The sequence below is a fragment of the Macaca fascicularis genome, chromosome 4, assembly GCF_037993035.2.
Source record: "Macaca fascicularis isolate 582-1 chromosome 4, T2T-MFA8v1.1".
Lineage (NCBI taxonomy): Eukaryota > Metazoa > Chordata > Mammalia > Primates > Cercopithecidae > Macaca > Macaca fascicularis.
The window spans coordinates 49434559-49455263 of NC_088378.1; positions in this window are offsets into that span (position 1 = coordinate 49434559).

A 20705-nucleotide genomic window follows, 5' to 3' on the forward strand; every position below is an offset into this window, starting at 1 on the left:
TCTTTTCACAACCACACTTTCCTCTACTCTCCTTACCCTTTCAATTACCATTGGAGGTCCTTCAGGGCAAGGGCAGCATCTTCAATATTGCGACTTTCCCTCCCGGCATATTTGACAGTCTGTGCACACAGTGGTAAATCAGTAAGTGCTGTCATCTGTCTGCTGGGTAATAGTCTTTTGTGAATTAGTGAAATGGTGTTTTTCCTTCTCAATGTAGCGTAGCTGAGTGACCTCATCTGCTATCTGCACGGCTTGCTGTCATCACAGCAGTAGCCCCTGGCTACCGGGCCAGTTTGTGTTCAGAGAGCCATCTTTCAGTCTCCCAGGTACATGTGGTTCTCAACAGAATTGCTGACTTTCAAGCATTTTAGAGGAAGACAAGATTTCATGTCTACAAAAACAAGACAGCAAGAGCTCTGGCAAGCAGACGTCGTAATCTTGCTAAGTTTAGCCTTTATGATGAATCATCTAGAGGCTGTTATTTGCTCTGGGTCTTTGGCTGTTTTATTTTTAGAAAAATCTGAATTTCAGTTAAATCCATTTACTGGTACATAATCAGAGTGGATCCAGTCCAAACGAGGTAATTATGGGTCAGCTGGAGGTGATTATCTCCATCCACGAGATAGCCCCAAGCTAGGAAGCTCTATGCAGGACTTGTAAAGCAACATTTTCTTCCTCGTGACCAATTTTGTAGTTATGAAGCTTTTTAGGGGCTTTTCTTGTGTCATCTTAACTTGGTTTGTTAGTCTTTCTGCCTTTTCTTGGAAAAAATAAATCTTCTCACCAAAATTCTGTCTGAAACAGTGAGAAAGAAAGAATGTGATTGTGCTGAATTGATACTCATAGGCATGTCTGCTGCATTCAGGCCATCTTCATTTTGGGTGTCCTTTTCCGAGATTATTTTACAAAGTTTTCCAGGGCAACTTCAACCCAGCCTCCATGATCAGAGAAGAGATTTCACAGGGATAGTCTTTCTCTTTAAATTTGGCATCTCTTAAAGTTCCAAAGAAAGATTGGCAATGCACTTTGCTTTATATCTATTAACAGGAGAAAGCAAATGAAATCATTTTAAATGGGTTGCTTCTGCTGGGCTGGTTTTTGTCTCTAATGGGTGGGAGGATGCTTGGTGTGGCAATTAGGATTTCTTAGCTCCCAGCATGTGCTTTTCCCTGTGTGTCAGTTGTTTTTCTATTGTTGAACAGTCGGCACCTCCCTCATCTTATCTCTTAATTAGGCTTCTGCTTCCCCTTTATCTTGCCTCACTGCCTTGTGATGGACTCCAAGAGGTACTAATAAATGTATCACTAACATCACATGCTTAGATCTTGTAGTTTTCACCACTCGGGGTCTTGGCAGGAAAAAGCAGAAATGTCTATTATTTCGACTGTGTTAGAAATAAGTCCAACTTTTCCCAGTAGGGATTGTATGCTATTTCAGAAAAAAAAAAAAAAAATTTGAAAACCCTTTTGATGACCAGTTTAAGTTCATCACTTTCCTCCCCTACTCACTGACTGCAAACAATTTCTGGCTCCACGTAACCTGGAAATACAACTTCCATGTCCCTTTCTTCTGTCTTTCACTCTTGCATCCAAATTTCAATAAATGTTATATGTTTGTTCCACTGAAAAGCATCATGCTATTGTGAAAGAAGATGAATTTGTTAGGTTAGAAGAATATGGTTCAACAAATAGAAGAGTTGTCCATTGATTGAGTAATCTGGGCATTTTAATTTAATCTCTCTGAGTCTCACTTTCTTCATTTAGGTAATGGGATAATAATATGTACTCCACAGGATCATGGAAATCATCAGATATGGCTTATAAACCAAGAAATATTCTCAAGTTAATAACTGTTAGTCTACTATCAGTTTATGCATCCATATGGTCTATATATATGCAGCAAAATTTGGCGTTTTATATCGGTATATGTCTTAAAGTTCCTAGGGTCTGTGAGCACAACATGTGTGACCATTTCCAATATTAGCAGAGTAAAAGCAGATAGCAATTTGATATATACCATCTAAGCATGGAATAGATGAACTAATAACTGAGAAAAAGAAAACTAAATTAAAGAAAAGCAAACCCATGTATTTCTAGAGTCATATATCTGGAAAGAACCCTCGAGATGATGTAATGTTTATTGATTTGTGAAAAAGTAAGATCCAAGAACAATATAGATACAGATAGATAGAAAACATTTTGGTATCTGCTCAATCTCCCAGGCTATTTAGTTACAGACCTGGGCCTGGTCCCAAGCACCTGACCCCTCAGCCTGCACATTGCCATTATAACATGCTATTCTTAAGTTCTACATGTAAGCATATGGTACAAATATGAAAAGTTTCCAACTGGAAGAGAGGAATAACCTAGAATCCAAGGTATTTTTTGCCATATGAACAATATATAACAATGGAATTTATACTTCCTGTCATTTCTGTCCTGCCCCTATCTCCCAGCAGTGAGAGAGGCTGGTTTTGCTCATGTTGCTTCTCTAATCTCTGCCTCTGTCTTTCTGAGATTTCAGATACATTCTTGATTCTGTGAAATGGAAATAAATATTGTTTATTTTTCCCATTCTGATGGGAAATGTATAACATCCAGATTTATATTTCTGATATTTATTCTAAAAATCTTGAACTCTGGTTTAAAGAATATACCCACACCTGACTTAATAAGCTAGAGTGAACAGTCCGGTAAAGAGAGGGCCAAATCACCTTCAAGACTGAAGTCAAATGGTTGACTTACTTGGTAATAAGGATGAAGTCTATTCTGCTGTAACCAAATCTACTCTCCTTTAGAGAGACAGAACATTCCCAAGGTCTAATCCAATCCCCAAAACTTATTTTGGAGAGAAAAACAGGTGCTGGCAAGTAAACAAATAGCAGTCTTTTGAGGCCTCAATTTCTTCAGAAAAACAGGGACAATAATCTATGAGCAGTACTAAAGGGAGGAGTCAATGAAGTCATGTATTTAATATACATAGCACAGTGCCTGACACATGGGAAATACTTTTAAAAAACTGTTCTTTTTGTTTTTAAAACTGGCAGAATTTGAAGATGGGGAAAAAAATCTCACTTTGTAGTAAGACAAAGAGGGGCAATCTTTGAAGGTTATATTTGATAGGGTGCAGGCATGAATGTATTAACTATTTTGATCAGAGGACACAGAGAATGGGCAGGGTTCAGCTCACCCATCCATCTCAAACTTTGCAGGATATTAACTCTAGATGTCTGAGCTGTTCCAAACAGGAGGCAAGCTGCTCATGTAGATCGTGTTTCATAGGTGGTGAATATTATTAAAAACATTTTTGATTCATTCAGTTTTTACTTCAAGTAATTCCTAAACTGATATTTAAATTCAGTTAATAGAGTCTGAATCCAAATGCCTCTACCTCCTGTTCCTTGAGTAGCTAAGCTTCTTGTTTCTGAATTATTAGTACCTCATTTCTGGGATGGTCTAGCTCAATGAGGTATTGGCATCGGACAATGGCAAAAAGAACAAATATAGAAAGTCTAGATAAATACTCCATTCCGTTTATTAACGTGTGTCCTAATCTTGTTCCAATTTTGACAGATAAGATATAGTGCTCTATAAACAACTAATTATGTAGAATGGACATTTGAAAAGAACAAGTTGGAAATGATACACAGTTTCATTATTTGTCAAATTTTTATAAACTGACTTTTCCAAATTCATTATTTTATTCACATCCATTTTATTTCACTTATTTTAAATTGGTAGGCTTATTATTTAAAAAGAAAAACCCAGACTCAAGGTATCTGAATTCATAGTTCTCTGAAAATAGTATGGAAATGAAAATATAATTTTAGTGTAAAAAGAGTTAAGACTTATAGTACCTCAAAAGATGTCCGTTCTTTTAAGGTTATTTTAATTTACTAGAGCTGGAAGAGATGTGATAACTTTGAACTTTTTAAATAGCTTGAAAAAATTAAGAAATTGAAATCTCTCTTCTTCCATACTTTGGCTCCTTTTTGTCTCGTGCAAGATCTCATTTTGCTGAAAATGCTCGTTTCATGTTTTAAAATATTTCCCTTCAGTTTCAGTTCTATTAATAAACAGTTGAATTTTTCTCTTGGCTAATCATCTTGCCCAAGTATTTTATTCCTCATTTAAATTATAAATAATAGATAATCATCCATCTATTTACTCAAAAAATGTATCGAGTTCTTGCTGTTTCCCTATATTCTGAAGATATAAACTGGAGTGAGACTTACGTCTGCACTCAAGGAGCTCATTTACCTCTAATCATTCATTCTCTTCCAAGTCATTCGACACATTCCCAGCACATTCTGAGTGTCCCAACAATCACAGTTTACAGCTTTGATAACTGTTGATATTCTTTTGTCTTCATCACTAGGATCCTTGACTCTTACTGGTGACATTTTGTTGCCTTCTTTCTATTTGCTTGGCTCAACATTAAATACTAAGTAGGCCAGAGGGTTTTTTTTTCTATGCATTTATTTATTTAATTTTTATTACACTTTAAGTTCTAGGGTACATGTGCACAACATACAGGTTTGTTACATATGTATACATGTGCCATGTTGGTGTGCTGCACCGATTAACTCGTCATTTACATTAGGTATATCTCCTAATGCTATCCCTCCCCACTCCCCCCACCTCACGACAGGCCCCAGTGTGTGATGTTCCCCGCTCTGTGTCCAAGTGTTCTCATTGTTCAGTTCCCACCTGAGTGAGAACATGCGGTGTTTAGTTTTCTGTTCTTGGATTGTTTGCTGAGAATGATGGTTTCCAGCTTCATCCCTGTCCTTAAAAAGGACGTGAACTCATCCTTTTTTTATGGCTGCATATTATTCCATGGAGTATATGTGCCACATTTTCTTAATCCAGTCTATCATTGATGGACATTTGGGTTGATTCCAAGTCTTTGCATTTGTGAATAGTACCACAATAAACATACGTGTGCATGTGTCTTTATAGCAGCATGATTTATAATCCTTTGGGTATATACCAAATAATGGGATGATAAGCCAGAGTTTTTAAAAACAAAGATTAGACCCACTCACTAAGAATATAACAGGCATTATTTATCCAGAGATAAGGCTCTGGACACCTAACATTTTCTCCTTGTTCTGCTATTAATTCTTTGTATAACCCCATCAATTTATCCCACTGCAAGATTCTACTTATAAGTCTGTCGAGAGCTGTTTGTCAAAACTAAGATCAGCCACAAAATTTTCAGCTTTAGAATACAGTAGCACAACTAGGTTTATTACAGTGGAGTGACTTCATTTCCTTCAAATCACTGATACAAAAACCTGATTTTGCAAAAATCGAATCAATCACTCATTCATTAGCAAATAAAATGCAAACATACCTACTTTTTACATTATGGACTATCCTGATTTTTATGTATATATCTCTAGTTGCAAATCATTTATTTTCATGGTCATACACAGAGAATATGCTCCTAGAAGGATAGACACAATATGGCAATGTTCCATCAACACATGAAATATGATGTGTTAATAAGCATTTAATTTTATTTGCTTTAAAAATAGACAATTTAAATGTTTTATCTTTTTTCAAGTACAAACGGTGTTCATATAATTCTCCTATGATATCTTTTCAGTCAGGTAGTCAAATGGCTAAACGACTGAAGTAAAATTTGCAGACTCATTCAGCACGGGGCATATGATAAATGGAATGCAGAATTCCCTCATCCTGGGGAGCCCTCGCTGACTCTCTCTGAATATTTAAGCAGTCAATCTGGTTATGCCATTGCTTCATTGACTAGACAACACTAATTATATTAAAGCCACTGGAGATGTGATTTAATCAGTTCGCCCATAGCAAATGTTCTATAAAGAACGTGCAGTTTCTTTAAAAATGACACAACTTCTAGGATTAGATTATTTAGCTCAACCCTCTGCAAGAATCCTTTTCAAGTTAACTTCAAAAGATGGTCATACAGCTACTGCTTGAGTATGTCAAGGAATGGGTGACCACTACTAGTTTGTGGAGCTTTCCATTCCAATGTTGGGTAGTGAAGTCTCTTACAAGCCTGCTTTCTCTTTCTCAAGGCTGCCATTTAATATTTAAAGACAGCTATAGGGGTGGAACCAAGCTCCTGGTCTCTTACTATCTTTCTCTAGCCTTTCCAATATTTGGACCAGTGGTTCAGAAATGCCAGCTAAGAAAGCTTAAATAACTTGGAGGTTTCCAGTCCAGTTTACAATGAGTTAAGGGCAAGGTGGAAGGCAAGAACTGTTGTAGTGGATCTGGCTGGTCATTTTGAAAGCAGGTAACTGGTCAAGGGTAGAAAGGCACATGCCTAATAGAAGACTGAATTCGGGAAGCAATAAATTAACACAGCAGAGCCAGAAAGCCCTGGCAGTAGTTGCTTCCACAGGCCCCTGAATGTCTTCAGTCTAGACTAAGAACTGCTGTGGATTTCACAGGTGCTATAAGAGAAAAGAAGTTAGTGGTGAGCTATGTTGGTGCTTTCATCTAGATGTTTATGTCCCTCCAAATTTATATGTTGAAATCCTCATCCTCAAGTTGATGTTATTAGGCGATGCAGCCTTTGGGAGGTGATTAAGTCATGGTCAGAGATTTCATGAATGGGATTAGTGTCCCTATATAAAAGAAGCCTGAGAGAGACCCCTCGTCTCTTATATTAAGTGAGGTTAGAGTGAGAAAATGGCTATATATGAGAAAGCAAGCCCTCACCACTAGACATCAAATCCTCTGGTGCCTTGATCTTAAACTTCCCAGCCTCCAGTACTGTAAGAAATGAATTTACGTTGTTTATAAGCCATCTATTCTATAGTATTTTGTTGTAACAGCTTGATCAACTCAGACAGTTGGGGAAATCCTGGGCTAAGTAAAACAAAACTAGTTTCTTAATGGCGGGACCTGTCAGTCTATAACGTACTGTGGTGGACTGTCATTCTCCAATAGAAGGGTGCAGTATGCAGTGTTTCAAAACGTCTTTAAACTTGAAATCCTTTTTGCAAGAAAAAAAAAAAAAAAAAAAAGAAAGAAAGAGCAAAAGAATAGACCCAAAACTTAGGTCTATTGGTTAATCTTCATTCTGAATGGCCAACTTCTCTGGGCTTAAGGGTTTTCAATAATTTCTCAAATAATTAAAATCGTCTCTGATTGAAAGGAGAATTAGAGTTATTCTACACCAATTCCTTATTGGAAGCGTGAATTTGTATTGTCTATGATAGTTGTTATCCAAACTAGCTGCATATCAGAATCACCAAGGGTATCCTTCAATAAAATAGCTGGACCTCAACCCAGAATCAGAATCTCCAAAATGGAGACCTGGAATCTGTATATTTACATGACTTCTATTTAGCCATGCGATCACTATTGCTTACTACCGCTGTGTGGCCTTGGCTAATCATTTTCAACTTTTCTAAACTTTAACTTCCTCATATACATAATGATCATTTTAATAATACTTTCCTCACGGTGTTTTTCTGAGGATCCATTTGTTTTTTAATTTTATTTATTTATTTTTTTTATTATTGAGACAAGAGTCTCGCTTTGTCGCCCAGGAGTGCAGTGGCCCCATCTCCGCTCACTGCAAGCTCCGCCTCCCGGGTTCACGCCATTCTCCTGCCTCAGCCTCCGGAGTAGCTGGGACTACAGGTGCCCGCCACCAAGCCTGGCTAATTTTTTGTATTTTTAGTAGAGATGGGGTTTCCCTATGTTAGCCAGGATGATCTCGATCTCCTGACCTCGTGATTCACCTGCCTTGGCCCCCAAAGTGCTGGGATTACAGGTGTGAGCCACCATGCCCGGCCTTTTTTTCTTTTCTTTTCTTTTCCTTTCTTTTCTTTTCTTTTCTTTTCTTTTCTTTTCTTTTCTTTTTCTTTTTCTTCTTTTTTTTTTTTTTTTTGAGATGGAGTTTCACTCTTGTTGCCCAAGTTAGATTGCAATGGCGTGATCTTGGCTCACTGCAACCTCTGCCTCCCTAGTTCAAGGAATTCTCCTGCCTCAGCCCCCCGAGTACCTGAGATTATTATAGGCGCATACCACCATGCCTGGCTAATTTTTGAATTTTTAGTAGAGATGGGGTTTCAACATGTTGGACACGCTGGTCTCGAATTCCTGATCTCCAGTGATCCACCCATCTCGGTCTCCCAAAGTGCTGGGATTACAGGCATGAGCCACCATGCCTGGCGGAGGTTACAATTTTTAATGCCAAGGCTGGTGGATCACAAGGTCAGCCTCCAGACCAGTCTGGCCAACATGGTGAAACACCATCTCTACTAAAAAATACAAAAATTGGCCAGGCGTGGTGACATGCACTTGTAGTCCCAGCTACTCAGGAGGCTGAGGCAGGAGAATTGCTTGAACCCAGGAGGTGGAGGTTGCAGTGAGCTGATATTGCACCACTGCACTGCAGCAGCCTGGGCGACAGAGTGAGACTCAGTCTCAAACAAAACAAACAAACAAACAAACAAACAAAAAAGCTATTTAAAGTGCTCTTGGTACATACTAAGCTCTCACTGGATACCTGAGAGCTGTTGTTGTTAGTATTTTTACAACTATGGAATAATTAATTAGATGAAGCTGAAGATAATAAGTTGCTTAACATAACTTCAAAGTGCCTTTAGTTAAAAGCAAAGTAGGCCGGGCACGGTGGCTCAGATCTGTAATCCCGGCACTTTTGGGAGGCCGAGGCGGGCGGATCACGAGGTCAGAAGATCGAGATCATCCTGGCTAACACGGTGAAACCACGTCTCTACTAAAAATACAAAAAATTAGCCGGGCGTGGTGGCGGGAGCTTGTAGTCCCAGCTACTCAGGAGGCTGAGGCAGGAGAATGGCGTGAACCCGGGAGGCGGAGCTTGCAGTGAGCCGAGATGCCCCACTGCACTCCAGCCTGGACTACAGAGTGAGACTCCGTCTTAAAAAAAACAAAAAAACAAAAAACAAACAAACAAACAAAAAATAAAACCAAAGTAGGCCTGAAAGCCAGGTTCCTCCTTTTACAAAGGGTAACATGTGCAGCTCAAAAGAGGATACAGTAAAAATTTTCCAGACCATTGAGTCCTGGCTTTGTTTCCTTTTCTTCAGAAGTTAAGCTTTGACTCTGGCAGTGTCACAGGTTTAACACAATTTGAAAAAGTTCTGTATATTATGGGATGTGTCATTTGACAAAAACTAAAAAGTGTATTTATGAATGTGTTTCAAGGATCCCATCTAAAGGCTCTCTTTGCCAGATTCTGATTAGAGTTTTAAGACTCTGCCCAAGTAATTGTTCACTTGATTTCTTTCCATGGTACAAGTGGTTACAAGCTCACCAACTCATGCGTTGCATGATGCAAATGGCAGTAAATACCACTGCTGGGAAATACCAACTGAGAGAAAAGTCAATCTTTCATTGGGAAGTCTGGGAAGTTGGGGCTCTAGAGGAGTTTTCTTCCACTGGAGCAGAGACAAACTTCTCTCTGAATTGATGGTCTGAGTTCTCTCTAGCCACATTTTAACTGAGGATGTAGCTTTTCCAAGGGTCTGCTTTATGCAAGGAGTCCTGTTCAAACTCCCTGGCTCTTTGGAGCCCAAGATCTTAAATGTCATGATCAAGTCAATGTTAAAGCCATTGGCTATCAGGGCAAATTTCTGGGTCCAAACTTCTATTCTCCAGCTTATCTCAACTGCACCTGAAGGTTGCATTATTTTCTTTTTCATTTCTGTCCCATGGAGATTTTTCTTTCTTCTTACAGGCCCATTTATATTTACTTTGTTTTTCAGTTATGTTTTATGTCAATTTTCTAGTTGTTTATAGCAGGAGGAGTGACTTCCTATCTCAGTTCCCAATGTAAGAACTGAGAGTGAAAGAACATCTGTTTTGTATTGAACTAACATGGGCCTCTCAGTATAATTTCTCCTTGCTGGTCTTTCTGCTATATTCTGACATCACCCAAAAGGTCCAGTAGAGATGGAGTGTGGTTGCCATTCTTTAGATGTTTTTCAGTTTTTCAATTACCTTAAAGTCATAGGCCCAAAGCCTAACATCCCAGGGTATTTTAACCAATGTAAACAAAAGAACTAAACGATCCCCTCTTTTGCTCTGAATCCTATTCTAATAATGCAATCTGTGATTGCACAGGCACATTTTGACAGCTTTAGAAGCTATTGACCCAGAATAAGTTTAGTCAAATAAATTTCAATGTGCTGCTGTATTAACAAGGTAGAACTGAAGTTTAATTTTGTTGACTGGTTTCAGTACGTTCAAGTAGATTGAAGATGTGCATTAATTTTAATGGTTTTTGTTATCTATTTGATGTGTTCTGGTTGGACTATGGAAAAGAAATCTTTGAAACTAATTCAAAGACAACATAATACTAAGTAAAGAAAGGCAAAACTTTACTAAAACATATTCAACATATGGCTGACTTGGCCTTTTTACTTTTATTGGCTCAATTTATAGATTTTTTACAAAGGTCAGTGTTTTGTATTCTCTATTTCAGTTCTTCTTTTGATTTTTTCTTCATCATTTGTCTTATGACTATACCCTTAATTTAACACAGAAAATATCCAACCTACATTTTTTTCTGCAAATTTTTTCTTACACCAGTGAAAATTTAACCCTATGAAATACTTTGTGATAAATTTGATATAATTCAGCAGGTTGTTGCCATTTTTTAAAAAATAGGTGGTGCATTTACTGCCACCTGGTGGAATGTTTGAGAGGAGTGAGAAATAGAAACTAGATTAGTAAAAAAACAAAACAAAACAAAACAAAACAAAAACAAAAACAAAAAACCCAAAAGAACCATTAAAAATACCTAAGGAGGTAAAATTTCTCCACTGAGTCAGTATGCTAGTTTACCTGGAGCCATGTATGTACAATTAATCTGGGCCCATATGTAACTTAAATTAATCTGAACCAAAGTAAGACTTTGGGCTTCAATTGTATTTTCTTTGTCTAGTTATTAATTTATTGTCCCAATGTAGTAGGCAATGCTAATCTGATTTTAATTCAAATGCGATTGTTTAGACATGGAAGCAAATGTCAGAAAAACCTAAAAAAATAGAAAGTTTTTTGCTTACATTTTCTTTATCTTTGATTCTCTGTATTCATGTTGTTTGTATCCCTTAGTGAATCAGCCTGATTGTGGCTTGATTCTTTCTCTCATCTATGTTCTACAGTTTGGTCTATCTAACATCTCAATAAACCAAGACAAACCAGGTAAAATTTCCTTGCCGTTCCTCACCTCAGCTTCCCTTTCTCCCACAATATTCTTCATTAGTTTCCTTTTTTATTTGTGAACAAATTGTGAAGAATCTGGTCTCAATTTTGTGATCTTCCTGCTAAACATCTGGGTCAAGCAACTTTACTTTTCATTCTCATATTACACATCTGTATAATGTCAAGGATTAACTTATTTATGTTCAGTGTTCTCTTATAATTCTGAGACTCTATGAAGTCATGAATAAATTAATTTAAATTTAAATGAATGTGACCAGTTAAAACCTTCTACAACTGTTAATACTGCATTCAGGGCACTAAAAGCTGATAGAATTTCCCAGACTTAATATTAGATTGAACAATTAGCCTTTCCTTCAATGATGCCATATGGACAACTGCCTGGTTTATTACTTATAATTTATATCACACTTATTATTTATTTTATTCATCACCATTTACTGAGTCTTTGTTAGCTCCTGGGGTTATAGTCATAAACAATAGATCAGCAAACAACATTAGGAAGATAGAAATAAACAAATGATTATGGCATACCTTAGTGGTACCTCAACTTGAATGTTTATAGAAATCACTGGCAATATTTGATAAATTTGTAGATTCCTGGGCTCTAATAGAGCCTGATTACTTGAAACAATTATATTACTTCTGATCCAATAAGTCTGAAAGTAAAGCCTTGAACCTGTATTTTTCAGAAGTATTTTAAGTAATCCCCGATGCAAGTGGTAGGACATACAACACACAAGAAAACTTGACACAAAAAATGGATGTTATAAAACTAGGTAAGCACAAGGTATAAGGGAACATAAGGAAAGTGTGTTTAATTCAATTAGGAGTCAGAGAAGCTGATAAGGAGTAAACCATGAGAAGGAATGAATTCAAAAAGGAGTCTACAATTTCAAGCGAAAGAATAAGAATTGCATGTGGGAGAGCTTGGCACTTTTAGGAGATGGCAACTAGCTCTGTATTTCTGAAAGATACAATTTGAGGATGAAATTGACCATATATTCAGGTAAAAAGCAAGTGTCAATAAATTTAAAAGAAGTAGTATAATTTGAACAAAATGTCCTGATCACTATGCAATTAATTTAGAAATCGCTAATTTATTTTACTACTCTATATGAATGAAAATGTGAAATACACCAGACGTTTAAATAATCTATAGGTCAAAGAAGAAATCATAAGAAAAATATAAAAGGGACAAAACTTTAGTGAAAATGTTACACATTGGGAGAAATAGGACAAAGTTTTGAATAGTATTTAGAGGAAATATTAGAGCCTTAAAACATATAGTGAAAAAGTAGAAACTTTGGAAATTAAAGAAAGTGGAAGAAAATTAAAATATAAGCTACTGAAAGTAAAATCCAAATACAGCAGAACAAAATAGGATTATTGTATCAATTTACAATGTTATTAGTAATTAAAATACATGCACACATGTGTGTATGTATGTTGACTAATCTATTTAGTTGAGAATTTTTAATAATTTGAGCTTCGACTTGAACTTATGAACGGTTTAAACTTGCAGGTTTTAAATTTCCATACATATGAAGTTTAAAAATAAGGTTTGTAGTTGTTGTTATTGATATCTAAGTCAATATCTAGGTTGGTACACCACTGTAATCCACCAGAATGTGATTTCAGTTGTATCCAAGAATATATATATTCTTTTTCTAAATGAATTTTCATGGGATAAATTATCATATAAATTAGCACATCATTAGTTAAGCTACAGATCTCAGTGTGCTGCATAAGATGACTCCTTACAATTTTCCCATCTTCAATCAGTAAGAGAGAGATATGTATTACTATCAGGGCTATGGATAAAGATCTGATCCCATAATAAATATACATATCACATAAGTATCATTCTTCATTGTATGTCAATAAGGTAAAGAAAAAAGTAGTTGATATTTACAAGTAAATAAATGAAGGTGTTATTTTGCCTAAATATTTAACCTCAGGTGATTAGCATAATACCATTTTTATTTCTTTTAATTCTTTATTTCCATAGGTTTTTGGGGGAACAGGTGCTATTTGATTACAAGAGTAATTTATTCAGTGGTGATTTGATAGATTTTGGTACACTTATCATCTGAGCAGTAAACATTTTTATTACTAGTAGCAATTATAAAAATAAACGTGTTCTGATAGTTAATACAACTGAGATAGAAAGAGACTGTCTAGCCAAAATATTATTCTTGAATATCAATTATGATCTTATCTTATTTCAGTAGGCCTTATCTAAAAAAACCTTGCCCCTAACACAGTAATGCATTATACAATATATCTGCAGCAATTTATGGTTCATAAATACATTGTATTCATCTGGAATTATAATAAAAAAATAGTGCAAATAATCCTGGACACTATACCTTTTCTCCCCTTTCATTGCCTTCTATTAGAAAGCCTGTTGGCATTGAAACCATTGGAAGTTTTGGAGAATTTTAAGCTAGGCAGGAAGCCTTGAAAAGTTGATTTAAAAGCTTGAAGAGGGTGACTATGCGAGAAAAGAATTAACATAGTAGACCTGATACTCCTTTTCTTGGAAAGGCCTGCCTGAAAGATTGAGCATTGTCTGGTATCAGGGAACTTGACTGGCACACAGCATTCTACCCTAATAAAACTTCCTTAAATGAAACAAGTGGCTAACTGTGCTTACTCCTTAAGTTATTTATACAAACAATACAATTTATTCTGAACACCTGCTTTCCTTAAGGAAATCTGAAATTTTGGTACATGCTAGGCAGAGAATGCCTTTATTACCAGATTGCAATAAAAGCCTTGGACACTGAATCTTCAATGGGCTGCCTAGTACATTTGTGTTGTCCCATTTCAAAGATGGGGAAATTAAGTGTGTCTTGTGTGACTCCGGTCTTGGAAGCTTGTACTTGGTTTCATCTGGATTTTTCCAAGTGCCTTTTTGCTTTGCTGATTTTGTTTTGTATAATCTCACTATAAGTCATAGCCATGAGCATGACTATATGCTGTGTCCTGTTAGCCGCTCTAGCAAATCATCAAGCTAGATTGTGGGCTTGGGGACTACACTCAACACAGGAAAAATTGACCTGCCATGTAATGTTCCCTATCCATGCTGTTTGAAAGTAGAATAATACAAAGGAAAAAGAGTTACATATTTGACAAATCTAGAGTTTATCTGGACTAATAAACACCCTCTAAAACTATAAAAGTGTCTTTTGAAAGTGCTAAGAGGTTCATCAGTTACATACTGAGTAATAATAATAACACCTAATATCATTACAGCATTTCTTACACTAGTCACAGTCCCAAATTCTTTAATCAGATGATGTTATTTAATCCCTATAGTGCCTTCTAACAGTACCTATAATTATTCCTACTTTACAAGTAGAGAGAATGAGGTTCAGAGTAACTAAGTGACTTGCCCTGGTCACACATCTAGTGAGAAGCAGAGGCGAGATGTGAACACAGCGAGTCTGATTCCAGAGCCCACCCTCTTAACCATTGCCCTCCTGTATTTGGTCCAGATTTTTTTATAATCTATCATAGAAGGAAGAGGAATTTGGGTTGGAGGGATAGGAATAGATAATTTTGAAATACAGAAACTTGATTCCTGGAAAGCTTAGATTGTTACTTCCCTATACTCCATCATACTGTGATTATGGCTACATATATATTTTTTAAATCATACACTGAGGACATAAGGGGGAAATACTGGAACTGTGTTGGTCTGAAGGCCTGAAAAGAAGAGGCTGGAAATGTAAGGGGAATTGGAAAATAAATTAGGAAAGTGACAAATATAAAATTAACATATTTTAACAAATATGTCTAGAGCCCAGTGATCTTACTGAAGGAAGAAGAAAGATTTTGGTGTTTGGAAATCCAAGGAAGCTAGCATTGCGAGGCAGAGGAACAGAGAGACAGACACTTCATATATCTCTATCTCTATTATCTCTTTCTCTTTCTATCCCTATCTCTATATTTAGATACATGATATATAATATTGTTCTAGATCCATCCATCTATCTATCTATCTATCTATCTATCTATCTATCTATCTATCTATCTATCTTCTATCTATCCTTCTGTCATCTGTCTACCTACCTATTTGAAATTGAGGTAGGTATCTTCAGAGGTTACAAAGTGATCCTCTAAAGTCTTTGGTGAAATAGTGATGTAGGCTTGCAGGTAAGAAAACTACCTGACTCAAGGGAAAGCATCATAGAATCACGGAAAGGAGCAGGCAGAACAATCGTAAATGCTCATTAATGGATCAGAAGTAATTATTATTTCCAGAGGTCACAGGGGAGATATATTTTTATATACAAGGCATTGGGTAGAGTTCTTAGGAAGCTATTGTCTCAGTATTGCAGCTAAATTTCTCCCAAATTACCCAAAGCAGAAAAAAAAACGAAAAAACGAAAAAACCACCACGAGGAACATTATTGTAATATTGCTGATATCAGTGATGAAGAGAAAATGTTAAAACCACCCAGAGGATAGAAGACAAGTCAAGTACAGAGGAATGGCAACAGATGTGACATCAGGAACCACCCAAGCAAGAAGAAATGATGAAATATCTTTAAAGTGCTGAAAAGAAAAAGAAAACTAAATCTATATCCAGACAATATATTTTTCAAAAATAAAATCAAAATAAAGACTTTTTCAGATAAATAAAAGCTAAGAGAATGTATTACCATCAGACCTTTACTACAAAAAAGATTAAAGTAAATATTTCATGAAAAAGGAAAATACTACCAGAAATTTGAATTTACTACACAAAGAAATAAAAAGCATCAGAAAGAGGAAACATATGGGTAAATTTAAAAGCTTATGAAAATATTTTTGAGAAATTTAATAGATAATAGACTTTTATAAGCAAAGAATAATATATTTTGGCATTTCCGATATATGTAAAAGTAACACTGTGACAAAATAGCACCAAGGCCAGAGCAGAGAAATGGAAATACAACAAGCATACTGTTGTAAAGTTCTCATACTATAAATAAAGTTGTGCAATATTACTTGAATGTACAAGTTAACAATATAGATGGTAAACTTTAAAGCTACTATAAAAAAATCTACAAAGAGACTAGGCTAATAAACCAACAACGGATGTAAAATGAAATATTAAAAAACACTCAATTAGTACCAAAATGTCAGGAAAAAGGGGGACAAACCCTCAAAATTAGATGGGACAAATAAAAAATAACCAGATGTTAATATAAGTCCTCCTTTATGAATAATCCTATTAAGATAAGGGGTTAACAGTATAACTAAAAGGCAGAGGTTGTCAGACTGATATAAAAGCAAGATCCAATTATATGGTGATATGGTTTGGCTCTGCGTCACCACCCCAAATCTCATGTTAAATTGTAATCCTCAGTGTTGGGGGAGGGACCTAGTGGGAGGCAACTGGATTGTGAGGGGGTAGATTTCTCCCTTGTTATTCTTATGATAGAGTTCTTACAAGATCTAGTTGTTTGAAGGTGTGTAGCACTTCACCTGTGCCTCTCTCTCTTTCTCCTGCCAACATGTGAAGATGTGCTTGCTTCCCCTTCACCATTCCACCATGATTGTAAGTTTCCTGAGGCCTCCCCATCCATGACTCCTGTACATCCTGTAGAACTGTGAGTCAATTAAACCTCTTTTCTTTATAAATTACACAGTCTCAGATAGTTCTTTTCTTTTTCTTCTTCTTCTTCTTCTTTTTTCTTTTTTTTTTTTTTAGATGGAGTTTCACTTTTGTTGCCCAAGGCTGGAGTGCAATGGTGTGATGTCGGCTCACTGCAACCTCAACCTCCCAGGTTCAAGTGATTCTCCTGCTTCAGCCTCTCAAGTAGCTGGGATTACAGGTGCCTGCCACCATGCCTGGCTAATTTTTGTATTTTTAGTAGAGATGGGGTTTCACCATGTTGGTCAGGATGGTCTTGAACTCCTGACCTCAAGTGATCCACCTGCCTCGGCCTCCCAAAGTGCTGGGATTATAGGTGTGAGCCACCCCACCTGGCCTGGTAGTTATTTATAGCAGTGTGAGAGTGAACTAATACATATGGCCTTAAAAAAAATGTTTTTTAAACCCCACCAAAAAGTGGGCAAAGGACATGAAGAGACATTTTTCCAAAGAAGATATACCTGTGGCCAAAAAGCATATTAACAAAATGCTCAACATCACTAATCAATAGAGAAATGCAAATGAAAACCACAATGAGGTATATCTCACATCAGTTAGAATGGCCATTATTAAGAAGTCAAAAAAGAACTCATGCTGGTAAGATTGTAGAGAAAAGGGAACATTTATACACTGCTGGTAGGCATGTAAGTTAGTTCAGCCATTGTGGAAAGCAGGATGATGATTTCTCAAAGAACTTAAAACAGAATTACCATTCAACCCAGCAATCTCATTTTTGGGTATATATCCAAAGGAATATAGTTTATTTTACCATAAAAACACATGCATATGTATGTTTATTGAAACACTATTTGCAATAGCAAAGATGTGAAATCAACCTTAATACCCATCAACAGTAGACTGGAAAAAGAAAATATGGTACATATATGTCACAGAATACTATACAGCCATAAAAAAGAAGGAGATCATGTTTTTTGCAGCAACATGGATGGAGCTGAAGACCACTATCCTAAGCAAACTAATGCAGGAACAGAAAACCAAATAGCGCATGTTCTCACTTATAGGTGGGAGCTAAACAACAAGAACACATGGGCACAGAGAGGGCAACACTGGACACCAGGGCTTACTTGAGGGTGGAGGTGGGGAGGAGGGAGAGGATTTTAAAAATACTGTTGGGTACTATGCTTATTACCTGGGTGACGAAATAATCTGTACACCAAACCTCCATGACATACAGTTTACCTATGTAACAATGTTGCACATGTACCCTTAAATATAAAAATAAAAGTGAAAAAAACACAGTTTAAATATAAGAAACTGGTAGTTTAATACAAAAAAAGATGAAAAATTATGTACCATAAAATTTTAATCAATAGAAAACTATATCAAATTAAATACATTTCAAAGCAAGGAATATTACCAGGGATAATAAGTGGCATTTCTTATTTAAAAGGTGTTAAATTATCAAGATATAACAATCTCAAACGAGTATTCACTTAAAAAGAGAGCTTCAAAGTACTTGAAGTAAAAACAGACAGAACAAAAAAAAGGAGACAAATACACAATTATGTCTGGAAATTTTAACACGCCATTTCAATAACATTAAATAGAAGAGGAAGACACACATACACACAAAACCCAGTAAGAATGCATTAGACTTGAACAACACAATCAACCTATTTAATCTAATTGACATTTATGGAATACTTCACCCAAACAACAGAATGCACATTTTCGGGGGACCCAAAACAAGATGGAAGAAGTTTGAAAGGATTGAAATCTCAAGAAGTATGTTCTCTCATCACAACAAAATTAAATGGAAAATAGACATGAGAAACATATCTGGAAAATCTCCAGATATTTGCTAATTAAATAAAACATTTTTAAATAAAGCATGGGTCAAAGAAAAAATTTACATAGTAAAATGAAAACACTACATAACAAAATTTGTGACATGCAGCTGAAGCCATGGTTAGAGGAAGATTTATAGCAATAAATAATTTATTAATAAAGTCTTAATTCAATAGTATAAGTGTCTACCTTAAGAAAAGAAGAACGAATTAATCCCCAAAACCAAAAGAAAGAATTAATAAATATGAGGAATAATCAATGATGTAGAAAACAAAAAGAATATAGAATATCAATAAAACCCAAAATTAGTTATTTGGAAGTTCAATAAAACTTATAAAGCTATAGGAAGACTGATGGAGATAAAAGAGATTTAGGCTACCAATAACAGGACTGATTAAAAGGACATCACAACAGATTATGCAAACATTAGAAGGATGATACATATTTGTTACTTATCTGAAATAGACAAATTTCTTGTAAAATACAAATTACAAAAGCTTGCTCCAGGCCACGAAAAGGTCACTAGTTATTTCTAACAAACATTTAAGGGAGAAATAATATTAATTCTGTACTAACCCCTCCTGAAAATAGAAGACTCCAAATCACTCCATGAGACCAGTATTACTCTGATACCAAAACTGAAGACAATACAAAAAGAGAGAGAAATACTTATCAATATTTCTCATAAAGATAGATACAAAAATTTTACAAAATTTTCACATATCGAATACAACTATATATTAAAAGAAGGATAAATCAGAACCATGTGAAATTTACCAGCAATAAGGGTTGATTTAACACTGGAAAAATCAATCAATGCTATTTGCCATGTTAGCAGCCTAAAATATAAAGCATTTCAATAGATGCAGTAAAATAGTTGCTGACTTAATCAGTTCTATTGCTGGATCTGATGTAAGTAAACAATTCTTATTTTAATTTGGGTTGTGGACATTTCCAGGGTAGGCATGATCAATATAGGAATCTCTGTGCTGCTGATAAATTAAGATTTCTATTCCTGTCATAAAATGACTTCATCAGGAAGAAGCCATGTTATTTTTCATATTCCTCTCCACAGGATACACAAAGTTCCCATTCAAGAGAAAAATAATTCAGTTCAATGCATAAAACAGAAAATGCAATTTATTGTGATGTATCCAGCTAGAGCCTTTAAAGTTGTTTTTATTTTTGTTTGTCTTCTAGAATAACTAATGCATGAGATAGAAAGTTGAGAACTGGTAAAGTGGCACCTTGATGTTCCAGAGTGCCTGGCTTTTTCTATCTTTCCACTCAGCTTGTGATTAGATTGTTCATAATCATACCTCCTCAAGGTTGAAAAATGGCTGCTCCATCTCTAGCATCACATCAGTGTTCCATGCAAGAGTAACGGAAAGAACAAAGGGCCAAAGGCATTTGTCACTCTGCTTTCAAATAACTTTCTGAGAAGTCACACTTCATGGCTTCCACTTACATATCTTTAGCTAGAAGGATGTCACTGTCTATGCCCACCTGCAAGGTGGGCTGAGATTTTGGTTTTTAATCTGGAAACATTGATATTACAGCAACAATAGGAGTTCCTATTGTAAGGAATAAAGGGAAATGGGTATTTAGTAGGCAAGAGAGTGTCTGCCACATGCTTTCCTCCCTATAATCAGTGGAGTGCTTTTGTTGATGGGCTGACTCATATTGAAGACATCAGATCTGCATATAAAGCTTTAACCTAGTTCGGTTTTGGAACTTCACAGACCTTGAGAATAATCCTATAATTTCTACAGCAATCTCTGCTTTTTGTTGGTGTAAACTTTGAAGAAAGAGTGAAGCAGTGGTTGTCTGTGATGGAGTAACTGAGGCCTCTCTAGTGTGCAGACTGTATTTGTCCAGACTCACCTAATTTTGCCCTATGAAATATTAAAGAAGAGGGTTTCCTCGTTTTTGAGAAACATGTGGATTACCCCTACTAAGGCTTTAAAATGCGAGTCTGAATTATGTCTGGTTAAAACGCTACTTCATCAAAAACTGCACAAACACCAATGATC